We start from the raw sequence: 7500 nt of genomic DNA, 5'->3' as shown, positions 1-7500 counted from the left end.
AATGCACTGATGCCTCGCAGCCTCACAAACTTGTAAAACCCGCTAAAAGAAACGAAGAAGGCGTGAGAACGTTTGCAGTTCCGTGTTGACAGAGGTTCTTGCATATTTCAACAATGACACTCCACGCCGCCATCCAAGCTTACAACAGACATCATTGGCGAGTTTTATTGTCATCTTTGTCTATTTCGTCAGACATAATATGTAGATTTAGCCAAGCCTAAAAGCGGAGCTCGCCCGTTATTTAGTCTTACTGGCTGTAGGGTTAGTGAAAAAAATAGGTTTGCGAATTGTCCGCGTTTTTTTTTTGTTTCCGGTTACTGCTTAATTAAATCATTTTATTTGCTTTCTTCTGTAGAAAAATTCATTCCCTAACTAGTGAATTCCAGAGTAAATTTCACGCGAAAAACCGATATCACGTGAATCACAATGCGATGAATGCAAAATTGGTTTTTCGCGTGAAATTTACTTTGGAATTCACCAGTTTGCAATGATTTTTTTTCTTGAATCGCATGAGTTTTAAAAGAAAACAAGCACACCCTCAGCGAGCGAAAGGAGTCAATTGTCAATAGCCACTGAATAGGAATCACACTAAAATTAGAAACCGTCAGCAAACTTTGTCAGTTCAAGGCCGGGGTTCAAGGTCAAAACTGAGTTTTACTGATTTACTTTATTCCACTTTATTTACTTTATTTCACATTATTTACTTTATTTCACTTTATCTCTGTCAGTTCAAGGCCGGGGTTCAAGGTCAAAACTGAGTTTTACTGATTTACTTTAGTCTATTCCACTTTATCTCTGAAAACGAGATCATTCTCAATTAGACGTATTTCATTGAAACACGCCAGGTTGTCTTGAAACAAGAATCGGCAAAATACGGCAATGCAACCAAGAAAGGATAAACTTCAAACAAGATCCGCTCCAGCAAATTACCTTTCGATGCTTTAAACAAACTTCTGAAAACACAAGCTAGTGATATTTCTCCCTAATTTTACAAGAACTCATTGCCATTACGTGTTTATAACATAAGGGCAAAATTTTCTTGTCACTGTCGAACTTAAAACAACTTAAAACAAATCCTCATGAAAGTCGGCTGGCATTAAACAGAGCGACAAGTTGCTCAAAGAAATCTACAAAAACCCGCCCGTCATGTTGCAAAACAGGGCGGTCCATCAAAGAAATACTAGTGGGAGTGAAATTACAAAACTGAAAGGCTAAAACACGCACTAGGGAGTCGTGCCACTCCCGTACAACTACATTTCCGGTCGTTTCCGTCGTTGCCGAGGGCGAAAGTTGAGTTTATTTGTGGCCGTCAGAAATCCCGGATCTCGGGGCTTCAAAGTAACGATTTCCCTGATCCCGCGTCCTGTCCATAAATGCAATCCCGAATCCCGATCCCATATTTCTTTAGAATCCCGAATCCCGGGCTCTAAAAAAGTCGAAACCCGAACCCCGAAAACCCTATTAGGAGACCCTCAATAATGACCAGTTGTAATTAACCTTTGTGTCAAGTTTTTATGAAAACTATATTGTCTTTACATTTATAATGACCTTTAATTTGATTGTTGCTTAATTGAATTGCATTTACTTATTGCTTGTTGAAAAAAAATCACATAAAACAGTTGCAAAATTCTTTCTCCATTTGACTCACATGTTTCTCAATTTTGTTTCCATGCCAAAGCAGCAGCTGATGTATGGGAAGGGTGGCTCAGTCTTTCACTTAGAAGAGAAAAGCCATGGCTCAAGGATTTGCCAAAATCATGCATTGTTTGCTTTGGTTTTCACCTCACAGAGGATAACAAATTAATGCCATCAACTAAAACATTTGTGAAAAATACGTGTGGTGGCTGGCTGTTAGACAGAGCTCTGAGAGATAAGCATCTAATGTTAATTTTAATTTAGTATTATTAGGAAACTATCACCGTTAGTATTGTTATTGTAAAACCCATGAACAATTATAATTTAATAAGGCGCGGTGGCCTCATGGTTAGTGTGCTCGACACCGGATCGAGTGGTCTGGGTTCGGGGCCTGGCCGGGGACATTGTGTTGTGTTCTTGGGCAAGACACTTTACTCTCACGGTGCCTCTCTCCACCCAGGTGTTTAAATGGGTACCGGCGTAATGCTGGGGGTAACCCTGCGATGGACTAGCATCCCATCCAGGGGGGAGTATAAATACTCCTAGTCGCTTCATGCTACAGAAACCGGACATAAGCACCGGCCTGATGAGCCTTCTGGCTCGTAAGCAGAGACTTTACCTCTACCCTAATTATCAAAACAAGGAAATGATATGAAAAGATTGACTTCCAGAGTTTTTTTCTTTTGCCTTTGTAAATATAATAATTATTGCTGTTATTTTTGTAAACTGTGTTTATTTATATCTTTCAAATTAATTAAAAGCTTCAATCCAGTTCACTCAAGAATCTATTAAGTTGCATCACAATAACTTGTCTTTAATAGAGGGACCAGTGAGTTAAAGGCTCCGTAATTTATACACATTGTATTAGTTAAGAAATAGCCCTTATAAGTTCTGAGGTACCAGACAGCTGTTGAATATCTGTGGTTCTTATCTTTGCAGCACTAGTCAATGATAACTGCAAATTTCTGTGTGGCTAACCAGTGATGGCCGCAGAATTTCTGTGACAACACTGAATAAATACTCCTGTTAAATTTACATGTAAGTGGTTCTTACTCATGGCCACAGAATTTCTGTGGCTCCAGTCAAGGATGGCCGCAGAATTTCTGCGGCACCAGTCAAGGATGGCCGCAGAATTTCGGCGGCACCAGTCAAAGGTGGCCTCCGAATTTCTGCAGCACCAGTACGCTTCCTTCGTGATCAAACGTTTATCCAAAATCTCAGTGGAATTGGTAGCCGTTAAAGCCGTTAAGGGCATGCGGACTATTCTTATAATGTACCGCAACCTCACAGGTTTTCTTGTTCGTTACCATTGATGATTTATGATTGCGGAATCGGAATTGTGTTGCCGTTGAACCAACATATTGCAAGCGACATTTTTTTACAGGATGCAAGATAAATTACATTTTTAGAATCACACGACAGTCTTGGTTTGATAAAGTATTTTGTCTTGGTTTGGAAACTCTGAAACAAAATTGATTCTATCAAAAAGTTTTTGCAAAGATCACATCTACTACGTTTGCATTTAACGCAACCACCTGTTTCATTGGTTTCTTGTTCTACTCTTGTTATGTATTTCGATGGCGCCAAAATTTCTTTCAAGTTTTTTTGTTCTACGAAACGAGGGAATAGTTGAATTAGATGGAAAGAATTCTCTTAATTTGGGATTAGATTGCAACAAGTGCAAATGCTTCCTAATGACTTAGCCTATGTTAGGTAGGTGAGGATTGAAGGTCATCACTAACGGAAACAGTTTTCTGTTCTCCCTGGTTCGGGGCAAAAGCAGATCATCTCTTGGAATGGCCGAGGCTTTAAGGAATTGCTTCTTAACGAGTGTTTTGGGGTAGCCTTGATTAACAAGGTACCTTTCATATTGCAGCATTCTCCTGTCTAAAAAATACATTCTCCTGTCGAAAAAATACACTGTACCTTTCGGAATACATTTTTTTCTTTTGTTTGTAACATTTTTTTACTTGTCTTGTTGTTTAGTTTTGTAACATACCGAACAATCCTTGTAAACCATATATAAGCTCTTAAACCTAATTGTTATCCACATACTGTAAACTGATCAAGGTCTAAGACCGAAACGTTTTTAAATATATTTTTAGCTTTTTAGCTTCCAAAAGTTGTCTGTCCTCTGACTCTTTTAACCCTATATAAATTCATATGTCGAAGCTTGGACTGGGAATCTGAAAAGGATACTTTTGGAACGCCGCTATTTCCGTTGACTCATCGTTTTTCTCAAACTAGATAGCACTGGATCGACAGGAACGACGATTCACAGCCGGACGAGAGAGAAGAAGACAATTTGTATACAAGTTAAGAGGTCTCTGGAGCTAACAACCTTAACCATTACCCTGTGAATCACACACGCATGGTGGATCCGTTCTCTCATTTCATCCTCACCTCTCCCGACTCTTCAATCACCTCCTCGGTATCTTTACCCTCTTCGATTTTCTGTCCACGAGAGTGACTCTCTTGAGTCCTTTAAGGTCTAGGCTAGAGACTTATTCTTTTAATTGTGCTTTCAGTTGCAAGGCGTCCTTTTTTTTTATATAGAATTTATATGTAACACAACAGTCCTCTGTATCGAGTCCTCTGTATCGAGACCCAGAGTGAACTTTTTTTGTATCTCCTATCTCAAATCATCCTACTATTAATAAGAAATTTGACTATTTGTTCTATTAGGAACTTTTACAATAAATAAATGAAGGCTATTCCTAGTCATGTAGATAATGAAGCTAACCAACGACTATCATTGCCGCATGAACCGTTTCACAATTTCGGAATTCTGAGAAATTATCCTTTTCTGTGCCTTGTTATTATTATTATTATTATTATTATTATTATTATTATTATTATTATAATAAGCAGAATGTCAACATCTAAATGCCAGCTATAAAATAAAATAAAAATAAAAATAAAACACAAGGAGCTAGACGGGAACCCGTCTCTATTTACAATAAAATTGAGTAATAAACAAAGAAAATCAATTAAAAAAAAAAAAAAAAAATAATAATAATAATAATTAATGGTCTATGCTTGATCTAGCCACCCGGTTGATGCAACATGTGTTTGGGCATCTTAATCTAGCACAAGACCTTGAAAGTTCTGGTAATCTTCAGGCTACTACTTAAGGACGTTCGCGCGAAAATTTTTCAACATTGATTTTTTTCTGAAACTTTAACCACTGTAAGATAATGAGTTAGTTATGTCAGAAATGTAAAAAAAATGGGGGGTCACCGACTTCGTTTTGGAGAGAACATGCCCGGAAAAACACCCAAAATGTGACAAAATCGGGCTTCGTTAGCGAATAAGGCCAGTGTCTGTAAACCCAAATATATTGCAATTAAATCTTTGAAGTGAAATCTTCTCTGCCAAATATTGTTTAAGTGGACTTATGAAGTGAATTTAGTCAACTGGTGAGGTTCCTTAAGGATCAAGTTCGCATTTAGCGACCACAGTTTCACGCGCCTTGCAGCGGCAAGATGGCAGGATTTGATGTCCCGTGAGCAGAAATCTTGAAATTTGTTTAACTTCCCAAATTGATTTTTTGTTCATTTTTGGAGATCGAATTTTCGTAAGTGATCACACGCTGAATCAGTAGGGGTACGCACATGATAAAGCCATGTAGTACTCACGGTGAGTTAAATACTACAACTTTCTGTTATTTTTCTTTTGTTTCCTTAAAAAAAAAAAAATAAATAAATAAATAAAAATAATATTTAACAATCATTCGCCGAAGGCGAAGTGATTATCGGTGAATATTCACCGATAATCACTGAGCCTGAGGCGAATAATTGTTTTAGTATAAACACGCAGGTAATTACTTAAAAAAAAGAGAAAAAAAAACATTTCAACGCGAAATCAACTTCACTTACGGTGGCAAAACGATTACTGGCAGCCATTTTGTCCGTCGAGGTGATTATCCGCTGATAATCCGAGATAGCGAGCCAATGAGAGCGCGCGATTTTGTATAATCACCCGTGTGTTTATACTATATATATATATATATATATATATATATATATATATATATATATATATATATATAAAGTGGCTTTATAAGCTTAACCTCCATCCCAGACATCAGCACTGCACTGATGAGGCCCAGAAGGCCGAAACAGTACTGTCTGCAGTTAGATATAGCTCTTTGGCATTACAAAGCTTTTGCTTTCATGTCCAAATTGAGCACTCTACTGGGATGAGTCATTGCCGCTAGCAATTGCGCATGCTCACTAGCTCGCTAGTTTGAGCACTCTGACATGGCTTAGATGTACCACATGTGTGGGACATTTGGGGTGGCTTTATAAGCTTAACCTCCATCCCAGACATCAGCACTGCACTGATGAGGCCCAGAAGGCCGAAACAGTACTGTCTGCAGTTAGTTATATATATATATAGATACGTAGACTTGAACTAGGTCAAAAACATTTATTTGCTACTCCGAGTTTCATGCTTCTCACGAAGCAATCATCAGGCAGCTGCCAAAAAGATGGAATACATGGTGTTTTACAGTGATTTTGAAAATAACGGTAGCAATTCACTATAGGCTGGGGTGCATAGCAACGGTTAAACAATACAAACTGTTTCCAGTGAGCTGCTAAAAATAAGCCTTAAGTAATTACGCTATTGAGAAGGAATTTCTTTGCATGTCTGCAACTTGTTACAAGCTCATTTCTGTTGTTAAGGGTCGCCAAATCTGGTCTACAAATTATATAGTATTTCTCCCACAGACATAAATTACACTTCTTCCTTACATTTGAATAGGATCTCGCATGCCTAACAATCCGCCATTTAATGTGATAGTCGACTTTCTTGGCTTTCAAACCCCATACATATTTACTAAGTTCAGTGGAATTTCTGTAGCGTTCATTTCTAAAGGAACATGTGTGGTTTCTATAACGTGATTTGAATGATGTGTCGCAAAGACCGATGTAAGTTTGCTTTGACTGAGATGTTGTGACCTCTGCTTGATAGATGGTATTCCGCACGTTGCACTTTCCGTCTAGAGGGCAGGATCTTTTGTCACGGCAGTTGCAAGTGTTGATAGTTTGAGCGGGTGGATTTGATGACTTTTTTTTTTTTTTTAATACTATACCAACTTACCAACTTGCAATTACAATACATACACTGCTTACAATAATAAGAATACATGCCATACAGACTCCACTTACAGCATTACCTAACGATAAAACTAACAGTCATCCTTGTCTTCTTACATACAATACTAACAATACAAACAATACAACCCATAAAAGCTCTACATTACAATGCTAATTGACAGGAAGAAGGAAAAAAAAAAAAAAAAAAAAAAAAAAAAAAAAAAAAAAAAAACAAGGAAACTCAGCTCGCACGGTCTTAATAGTATCAATAGTTATAAAATACTTGGTATTAATTCAAAAGGTGGGCCCAAGTAGATTGAAAGTTGTTGAATGTTTTGTTTTCAAGAGAGACTTCTCTTAAAATGTTCAGTTTTGTTCTAAGCCGAGAATGGATTTGATGACTTGTTAATGACGGCTTTCTTTTGGTTGGAGATAATTGTTTTTACATTGCTCATGCAGCTATAACTAATTTTGAGAGTGTTCCGGTTGAAAATTCTGTGCAAAGGGTGTGATTTTGGGAAGTGCTTGCCGATTAGGGTGAGGAAACACTTTCCAACTTTTGTTTTGACGTTTTGGCTGTACGGAGGATTGAACCAGGTGATGTTTCTAGGCCTATTCTTGCGGTGTTTGGTTTCTGGAGTTGTTTTTCTGTAGGTTAGATTATATATGTAGCCGCTCTTGTTGAGTGCATCTTGGTAGGTTTCTTTCGCTTTATCAAATGATTCTTTGTCGGAAGAAATTTCTGAGAGGCGCTTGTTTATGG

At 37.8% G+C, this 7500-nt stretch overlaps 1 protein-coding gene across 1 annotated transcript in view; it reads right to left on the bottom strand.

Annotated features, from left to right (window-relative positions):
• The window catches only part of LOC138012434 (uncharacterized), a 57087-nt gene that overhangs the window by 36149 nt on the left and 13438 nt on the right, over positions 1 to 7500 (bottom strand). The window lies entirely within an intron of this gene.

The sequence above is a fragment of the Montipora foliosa genome, chromosome 8 (genome assembly GCF_036669935.1).
Source record: "Montipora foliosa isolate CH-2021 chromosome 8, ASM3666993v2, whole genome shotgun sequence".
NCBI lineage: Eukaryota > Metazoa > Cnidaria > Anthozoa > Scleractinia > Acroporidae > Montipora > Montipora foliosa.
The sequence above is the reverse complement of the archived record's forward strand: the minus strand, read 5'-3'. Positions and strand labels throughout refer to the sequence as shown.